Consider the following 9,994-nt stretch of genomic DNA (forward strand, 5'->3'; position numbering starts at 1 on the left):
GAGTTGCCACGCATGTGCCTGTCGCCCACGGAGGAGGGGGCGGGGCGCTGGCAGGCCCCTCCCCGCCCTGCAGCGCTTGTCAGCACCTGCCCCGCCCCGCGCACATCTTGCAGCTGGTGGGTGCAGGCTGCGGCTCGCTGGCGTCGGTGGGGCCGGGCTGCGCCTCTGCCGGGGCCCAGGAGCGGAGGGCGAGCGGGCGTTGTGCCCTGACGCGGGTGAGCTCTCGGCGCGTACCGGCACTGCCTCCGGGCAAGACGCGAGCCAGGCCGCCGGGCCAGGAGGTCGTGACTGGCGGGTGTGTTGTAAAGCGGGCTCGCGCTGAACTGGTCTCCCTGAACGACCAGTCAGTGCCGCGAGCCCGAGCGGTCCGTATCCAACGCGTGGGGAGAAACCATGGCCCGCACCCGTCCTCTCTTGGGATCGTGCAGTACTGGTCACTTGAAGTCGCGTGCTGTTCCCCTAACAGCTCAGCCATGCGCCACGCTTATCCCTAGGAGAGACCTCTTCGTTGTAAAATGGGACATGCCAGCCCTCTGCCTGCGCTGGGGCAGGGTGGAGCTGGCCCTCATGGTCGGATTCAGCAGCAGGACATGGGATGACTGGTCTCCCCCGTAAACCGCAGGGCCCTGCGACCAATCCATCCACCGCAGCAAATCAGACCTTCCCCCAATTTGAGTCGGCTTCTCACTACCCCTTGGTAGCAGGCAGCTCTGCATTCTCCAGCAAACCCTCAAATGCCACCACACCAGCTGTGAAGGTGTCAGAAAGGAGATGCCAAGCAAAGGTTTGGGGCCACATTTGGGGATTCAAGGAACACGGTGCAAACACAACTGAAGTAGAAACAAGCCCTCTCCAGAAGGGTGGCAGAAACGTACAGAGCATAGTCAGCCCCACCCTGTTGTTGGTGTCATCCTCCGATGGGTATTTTAGGTAGCTCTCCATATTTAGGCTGCTCCCTTGTCACAAAGGCATGCTTCTTAAAAAGAATAGAGCTGTTCAAACAGCAAATGCACCTTCCTTAGTGCAATCAGTTCAGTCGCTTGCTCCCTAATTTGAGGCCTCTATCAAAGCATAGAAAAAGAAATGGTGATCCTTGAAGAAGTCTCAAAAGAGATTCACTGAACTGCAGCACTTCCTTGATAGCCAACATTAAGTTACATACAGCCTGTACAGTGAAAGAAGTTTTGACTTCTGGGGCTGTGGACAAATGTAACGCTGAACTGTTTCAAGAGGGTGGGTGCTTGGAGCATACATCAGCCAATTTGATGCAACTGTTTCATCCATCCATTCCTAGTCCCCACTAAGTGAAGCTAATTGTAATGCCCTGAATGAAACAGGTAATCGAACGTTGTAGTTTAGCTTCCACTTAAGTGGGAAATAGCAGACAGATTGAACAGTTATAGTGGATCAGTTGTAAAGTGTTATAATTTTAAAGTGTTTTCAATGTCCACACAGCCTGCATATAACAAATGTTGTAGGCAGCGGACACATCTAAGGCCCTAGTCATACAATTTTATCTGCATAACCATGTGTCAGTAGAGTCCCACTGAAGTTAAACAGGCTTTGTACTGCCAAAGATGCAATTACAGAACACAGACCCAAATTTGGAACAAATTACCAAAATATATACAAGTCATTTTGGTTGTTATTCCCCACTCCCCAGTCCCTCCACCCCCAGGAGGCAGCTGGCCACAAAACTGAACTTATAAATACAAATATTATCTCTACCAAAGTTTCTGCATTTTAGCTCAACTTGAAACTACTGCAAAAGGTGGTCTAATATGTGATTAGTGGTTTTACATATTTTGAGAAAAAATTAAAAAAGCAAGAGGTTGGTTTTGTTTTTTAGGGGGTTTTTCCTGTGACCCTTACGTCCGGCTGCAAGGCTGGAGTCAACTACAAAGCCGGTGTTAATTTGGCTGAGCAAAATGCAGTGAATATCCAATTTGCTATCAGCTTCCCTCTCACAGCTTGATTAGCTGCTTTACAACAAACAACAAACTAGAGCCACGGCAAACAGTTAGCCTGTATGTTACACTTGACAAATTTTTCCTCTCCTGTATGGCGCTCACAGATCCCAGAGCTGTTTGAATAGGACAGCAATAAGCACTTGCAAAATTTAGCTAAAATAATCTGCTTGCCCTCTCAGAGGTCCCTAATCTAGTTGTTTTCCCAGACAACGTACTTTAGAGCTTTACAACTAATTTGGTTTTATCAGATGTGCAGCATTCACCCCAAGGAAGGGGGAAGTACAGACATTCTTTGGCAGGATTGTAGCTATTAAGAGCTCTGTAAGATGGACAGAATGAATGGTTTGTCAGCCAGAAGTCCAGTATATATTTTTTTATATATGTCTGAAATGAGACTTTTACCTATTGTAAACTTTTATTACCACAACATTGAAAGAAACTGTCCTGCTGATTGTACCCTATGGTGGACAAAGTGATACACAAAACAGCATCTGAGCTCAGTCATGACACAACTCCTGCCTGTGTAATAGGGAAGATCATTACTGTCCTCTGACACTTACAGAGGACAAATACTCTATGTCCAACTTGACACATAGACATGGGCAAAATCAGCTCATGCCCCATCCAGCACCTGCTTCTATGCAGAGGGACCGGTCTTCTGATATACTTCCAAGGCACTGACACCATGTGCCCTTGCTCTGCCTATCACACAGCCCGGCTATTCTGTCTCCACCAGCGCCCTAGCATTTCCAGCAGCCAGAACCCGGCAACTCCCAGCCCAGTATAAACAGACTCCTAATTCGTGCCTCCCCTCCTCTGGGCTATAACTTACCTCCCGGAACCCTTCTGCCAACCTTTGCTGGGGTCTCCAGAGCAGTAAGTCTTTGTTTTCTAGTGCTCGATTAATGCCTTGCTCAGCTCCACAACAGAGCAGCCCTCCAGTGCCAGGCCTTGAACATCTCCGCACAGAGCATGTCTCTGAGGAGCACACTGGGAAGTGTAGTCCCTAACCTATCCTGAATCATTACAAGGGAAGCATGAGTTGGCTAGAGAGCAGTCTGGGAAATGTAGTTCTTCTGGGTCAAGATGAACAGGTCTTCCCAGCCTCCCTTGAGTTACTAGAAAATTGACTTTATTGTGCAATTAAGATTAATAATGATGGATGATATTTTCAAAGTAAAAATATCCCCTTCTAATGTTTGCATAAAAGGCTGTTGCCAAACACTCTATTAACCTGATTTGGAGGTCAACATTTAAACTGTAATAGTACACTAGTAGAAATGTTGGCAGGTTTTGATTTACTTAAAATGGAAGTAATTGTTTTTAAACAAGTAGTCCTTTCCAGCTCATGTTGCAGTACCTAGAACCTGTCAATGAAACTAATTCTAAACAGAAAAGTGAAACAGTCTGTCGGCTTCCGCTGTCTAAGCAGGAAAACATCCAACAAGTAAATAGCATAAGTGGAAAACGTGGTGAGTTTTTCAAATGCCCCACATGCTGCCCATCTGCAGTGCAGGCAACCAGCTCCTGCCTTTGTCATGTACAGCATGGGCACCCCTCCTGCTGTGCTGCCCCACTCCCAGGATCCAGGGGAGGAAGTAGAAGCCAGAGGAGGGAAGGTCAGCCTGGAGAATCCAGCTGCTGTGGTAGAAATGACAGTAGACAGAGAAGGGAGAGAGAGTGGTGGCCTGACAGGAGCCCACAGACCGTATGCTATTCCGTTGGAAGCAACATGTAACCCATGGGCCACCAGTTGGATAGCCCTAATTTAGTATGATGTTATTAGCATAAGTTCACGAGGAAGTATGCTTCACCCAGCTGAGACTTGTGTTTGTTACAGCCTAAGTTTTTCAATCAACGATGCCGCTCTTAAAACATAAGAAAATAAATGTGGAATTGGGAAAGACAGGCTGGAGGCAGGCCAGCACTACTGACCCAGTCACTGCCAGTGCTGCTGCCACTCCATCTGCCGTGTTTGACTGCAGGGTAGGCAAAGCCCCATGCCACCAAAGTCCTCTTGTCCTATGCACTGGATCTGATGACTCCATGGGCCAAATCCAGCATGCAGGTTGCTGATCCCCAATCTACCCCTTCGCTGTCTTCCCAGCCTCACCATCAGCCTCCAACTGTGAGGTTGTACACAGCATCCTCTGGAGGTAAGATTTCATAGGGGCATTTGCCATAACACTATATAAACTTTCCATTTTGGAGTGCAGAGAACAAGTTTTAGTGAAAGATGCCATTTACACACCTGTGGTCTTCAGAACAATCCAGTCTCACGCTCTAGACTCTAGAGGCTTCTGCCATTGCATGAGTGACATCGCTTTCAACCTCCCAGCTTACTGTTTCGTTTCACTTTAACAGCGAGCTGCAAGTTTAAATCAGGCGCAAGTTTCCTAAGCCAAGCTGAGAGGTATTCTCTTCCAAGAGCTCTTGAGGAAAGCCTTGTACAGAACTGGCTGTACCTCACGAAGACAGAGAGCCCAGACTAGGAAAGCTAGTGATTGGCTACAGAAGGTGAAGATGCAGCCAGAAACCTGGTGCTGTGGACTGCGGTTGCCAAATGTGTCTCATCTAAGTACAGTATTTGTTGTAATTCATACTTACAAGTATTTCATCCCATTTCCTGCTCAATCTACACTCCAGTTTAATGCAGAATTAATTAGAGTCCACAAGGGAAGACTGGTTAAGGCACTGGCTTATAAACCAGGTGCTTCTGACTCTGGCTTTCCTCAGCCTGGCAAAGGGCATTTGTGCCTGAAAGCTTGCAAAGATTTGTTTCCACCTATTTGAGTTGGTCTAAGAAAAGATATCAGATTTACCCAAAGGACTTTCTCTGGCTCTGGCTGACCTTCTATATGGCCTTGAACTAGTCACCCAGCGTGGCAGTCTTTTCTTTCCTGGTCATACAAGTGGCCATTTTTTGGATGTGTAGAGGGAATTTTTGTTACTTCCATGTTCAGAGGTATTCCATTGGTCCATGTGTAGCCTTGCATGCCTGGATAGCTACATAGTCCCGCCAACTGAGCATGCACAGTAGATGCCATAGACCTTTGTGCCCTTTGTGGACATGTACTGGACTTAGACACCTGAAAATGGAGTTGTCCAGAACCTGTGAATACCAGACAGCCTCGGGAACAGAAAGGAGAAGAGCTACATATGTGTGTTCCTCTTCTGCTCCTATAGTTCAGTGGCTAGGTTACTCGCGTAGGAGTCCAGAGACCCTGGCCCCCCTCACCCACAGAAGACTTAAACCAGAGTGTCGCAGGACACTGAAGTGCCCTGCTCCTAGAAAGAGGGACAGGTGCTGGTTGCCGGGGCAACCGCAGTTTGGTCAGCTGACCAGAAGGGGGCAGGGCCTGGCCTATATAAACAAGCTAGGCTGAAGAAGAGGGAGCTCTGCTGGGAGTAAGCAGAGCAGAGATGCCTGAGCAGTGTCTGCTTGACAATACTGGGTGGAGGAAACCCTGGTAGGGATGGATGATAGTTAGCCAGTTGGCTTGGAATTTATGTTGTAATGCAGGAGTGTGAGTTTTCTGTTTTGTAGTTGTGTAAGACCGGAGGACCAGGTGAGGCTGTAGGGGTTGGAGGAGGCCTCATAGGGGCTCCATGGTAGCGTGGAGACCCAGCGCCAGAGACGGCATCACATTTTGGGGTGTATCGATCCCAGCCCCAGTGCGGGCAGTGTCATGAGGGAAAAGCCCCAGTGTGGGCGCAGGCGAGAAGCCCTAGTGGGGTGCAAGACCTGAGAAAGGAGGTCTGGGGGCCAGGCACAGCTACGGCCACCTGAGCCTCGATTGTGGGATTGCGAGGCTAGGCCCCAGTGCGGGCAGGGATCGCGAGGCAAGCCAGAGAGCGTCCATGAGGGCACAGGCAACGAAGAGAGACGAGCCTGAGGACCCGTGGGGGCATGGGTGATTGTAGGACCCATGCGTGGCCCCAGAGGCTATAGTGCAGTGTCAGCGAAGGCAGAGCACAGACGGAGACATCTCAGGGCATCGTGCCAAAGAGGGTAAAAAGGCAGCCTCCCTTTTACTATATCAACATCAAAGATGTAGCGGGTGAGATAAAGAGGGTGCATTGAAACCGATTTGGCATGGTAGGTAGGGGGCGCTAGGGGAGTTGACGGCACCCCTAGGTCCTGTCCTGCCACACAGAGCTTCTGTTGTTTCCCAGCACAGGACTCCAAACGCCACACCACAGGTCAGGCATTATTTACTCCTTTCTCTAATGATTCTTTTGAAGCTGAGCCAGTAACATAATTCTTGGAAAAAAATTGGAGGGCAGTGCAGGCTTTGGCTTCTGCCTCATTGGGAGCAAGGGGCCCAGCTACCCTTCCCCCAACCCCTCCCTTTCCATGCTAGCAGGTACCTTATGAAACCAACACCCTTTGGCTTGGTCAGTTCGTCCTTGTACCCTGTATTTCCTATATAGCTCCTTCTAGTGACTGCCCACAGGATGAGTTTTTCAAAAGGCACACCAGACTCCTGTGCTGGGGTGATTAGAGCACTGTGTGAGGAAGTCAGAGAGCTCCAGGTTTAAGCCCACTCCAGCTCCCCCATTTCTGCCCCTTCCCCCTCCCCTCCTGACAGCTGTGTGCCTAGAAACAAACGTCCTCTGGATGTATGAGTATAAAAATGGCCATTTAGATGACTACAAAACAAAATAATGCTACTCTTAATTTTTCTTTCCAGTCTGTAAAAGAATGCTGAAACTTACCTGTTGGAGAGCTGTGGTGACAGCAAATGTATTAAGGGCTGTGATGCATTGCAGCAATGGGGCTATGTGAGCTTACAAATAGGCAGGTCGAGCTCCCAGGTTTACTGCTGATGTTTAGCTAGAAACAGTTTTCTGCACAGTTTGGGCCAACAGGGCAGCAGTATGCTGGGTTCCCTGGGGAAAGTTTTTTGGATAAGGCAAACCTCGGACCTTAAACCGAAATCTTACTCACAGGTTGGACTTAATTCACCTCATGCTAGGCTAACCCCCCTGTTTCTCTGTAGATGTCAGTGAAGGTACCTTATGAAATATGAAAAAAATCAGATCTAGTGATTTCAACTGGAGTATGAGGGCAGGATTTGACTCTAATTAATTCTGCATTAAACCGAAGTATAGATTGAGCAGGAAATGGGATGAAATACTTGTAAGCATGAACTACCAAAATTACCGTACTTAGATGAGACGCATTTGCCAACCGCAGTCCATGGCACCAGGTTTCTGGCTGCATCTTCACCTTCTATAGCCAATCACTAGCTTTCTTAGCCTGGGCTTTCCGTCTTTCAGAGTCAGAGCCAGCTCTATACAAGACTTTTCTCAAGAGCTCTTGGAAGTGAATGCCTCTCAGCCTGGCTTATGAAATTTGTGCCTGATTTAAAATTGCAGCTCACTGTTAAAATGAAACTAAACAGTAAGCTGGAAGGTTGAGAGTGATGTCACTCATACAGTGGCAGAAGTCAAGCCTTTAGGCTCCTGTGTGTAAGTAAAACTGACTTGTTCCCCAGACCACAGGTGTATAAATGGCATCTTTCACGAAAACTTGTTCTCTGCACTCCAAAATATAAAAGCTACTATAAACTTTCTGGCAAATGCCCCTATGAAACCTTACCTCCAGAGGATGCTGTGTACATCCTCACGGCTGGAGGTGGATGATGAGGCTGGGGAGACAGCAAAGGGGTAGAACAAGAATAAGTAACAAATGCCCTGCATGCTATAGTTGGCCCATGGAGTCATTAGATCCACTGCATGGAGCCAGAGGACTTTGGTGGCATGGGGTTTTGCCTGCTCTGCAGCCAGGCACTGGCGGGGAGTGGCAGCAGCATTGGCAATGACTGAGTCAGAGATGCTGGTTAGGGCTGTGCAAAGCTTCGGGTGCCGATTCAATTCAGAGGCGATTTGGCCCAATTTGGTGACTGAATCTCCAAATTCAAATCGAATCGGGAGACTAGTTAAAACGTCTGAATTGATTTGGAAAAGATTCAGAGAGCTTCAGCAATTCAGGCAGTCCCCACTTGCTACAGCAGGGAGCTGGACCCAGATTCCATGTTGGTAAGTAGGGGGTGGGGGAGAAGGGGCCTGGAGGAGGGGGGAGGGGACTGTGGTGAGACCCCTGCCAGGCCTGATACCCTGCCTGCTACCCCAGCTCCCCTGCCCCCCCAACCCCTCGCCACTCTCCTAGCCACCCCATGGCTGCCCTGCCTGGTCCCAGCTCCTGGATGTTTTAAAAAAAAGCCCCCACTCTCACCAGTTGCTGTCTGGTGGGGGGCAATCCTCACTGCCCTGCACTGCCCCGCGCTGCATGGGAGGATCTATCATGAGCTCCCTGCTCTCCCAGCCCCCACCCATGGCTGCCCCGCCCACCCCAGCTCTTAAAAAACAAAACAAAACACCCCCTGGACACACCAGCTCCTGCAGCGGCCTCTGGGGGCTTGTGGCAGAGACCCCCCATGCAGCATGGGGCAGTGGGGATTGCCTCCCCCACCTGGCAGCAGCCAGTGAGTGGAGGCTTTTTGTTTGTTTGTTTGTTTTTTAAAGGGCTGAGATAGAAGGCAGGGGTTGGGGGGCTCATGGCAGAACCCCCCCATGGGGCAGTGGGGGGCAGCAGGGATCACCCCCTGCCTGGTAGGAGCCAGTGAGTGCAGGGTTTTTTTTTCAAAAACCTGGGAGCTGGGGCATGCGGGGCTGGGAGAGAGGCCGGGGGATGGGGCCTGTGTGACTCGGAGATTTGGCTGATTTAGCAGCAGCTGAATCACCGAATCAAACAAACAATTGTCCCCTGAATCAGCCGAATCGGAAGCAAATACTAGCCACTTTGCACAGACCTAATGCTGGCCTGCCTCCAGCCTGAGCTGGGTTGTTCTAGCCTACCACCTTTAAAAAGTTGCCAGTCATTGTAGTAGATAATATATGGATCCTATGAACTCTCCTCCATAAGTGCTTTGGCCTTTTTCCCTGTGAGTTTTCCCCTGAGGTTGCAAGATGTGAATAGGCCCCATGAGCTGGTGCCACCATTCAATGCAATAAACATAACCCTGGCTCCTACCTCAGTCCAGTAGATGGGACATCGCTACACAGACTGTTCAGGGGCTTTCCCAGAGCTGCGCGATCTGTCATCAGCCCAAGGAAGCTGTAGGACAATCTGTTGTCCTCCTGTAAAACAGGCAAGACAGTGTGTTCTGGGAACAGCTAAGCAACCTTGAGAAACCACTTGGCAGAGACACCCTGAATCCTCTGGTGCCGCTCCTCTCACCTGTGTGTTGAAGTGCTCGATTCTCTGGGCAATTTCAGCCAGGCTGGGCACTGCAACCTTCTCCATCTTCACAACAAAACACTTCTTCCTGTCCAGGACACACATGCCAGTGAGACTCTGGAAGGCAATGCAGAGTGAGATTTACTGTACAAACCCCAGAACACTCAAATATTTGGTGTATAAATGAACAGAAAAGCAGCAAATCCAGAATGCATTGTTCCAAGCCCTGATTACGATGTGCCAGGGAGAACAGCTGGAGGCTTGTGTGTATTGAGTTATGTGGTTGATGGTGCCTTATTTAGAGTTCAGCTTGTAATTACTGTCAACACATTTGTTAGTGTTCATAGATTTGTAACTACTGTATTTTTGTTTTGTGTACATGCAGATAAGAGCCTTTAGAGTGAGATCCTGCAGCTATGGTGTGTACAGGGAACTAAATTAAACAAATTTAGCAGATGGCAAGGGTGTGTTTCTACATCTCAGGATGCAAAAAGCAGAACAGGGTTGGTCCTAAAATGTAGTGGGAGTGGAAAAGGGAGTAGTCAAACAGAAGGATCTTAATCCTGGATCTGCTGTTGACTGAAACCACTCAGATCAGGCAGCGATTGCTAAAGTGAAAACAGAAGGTGCTTCTCCAAAACCTGCTTTGGAAGGGGGGGGAAATCAATATTATATGTGGACTCTGAGGTCTTCACATCCTAGTTGTGTTTAAAACTCAAAAACCAAACTGGGGTCCTAGTGTAGCAAAAATAGATACTTTTCTCTGTTTCTTTGTTCC

At 49.0% G+C, this 9,994-nt stretch overlaps 1 protein-coding gene across 1 annotated transcript in view; it reads right to left on the reverse strand.

Annotated features, from left to right (window-relative positions):
* The window catches only part of EI24 (EI24, autophagy associated transmembrane protein), a 45,067-nt gene extending 42,122 nt beyond the window's left edge, over positions 1-2,945 (reverse strand). Inside the window, exon 1 of the mRNA XM_019508929.1 lies at positions 2,803-2,945. The gene's annotated coding sequence lies outside the window, so the exon portion shown is untranslated. The remainder of the gene's footprint in view (positions 1-2,802) is intronic.
* Positions 2,946-9,994: the final 7,049 nt, after the last annotated feature.

The sequence above is a fragment of the Gavialis gangeticus genome, unplaced genomic scaffold, assembly GCF_001723915.1.
Source record: "Gavialis gangeticus isolate Ggan-Ray unplaced genomic scaffold, GavGan_comp1, whole genome shotgun sequence".
Lineage (NCBI taxonomy): Eukaryota > Metazoa > Chordata > Crocodylia > Gavialidae > Gavialis > Gavialis gangeticus.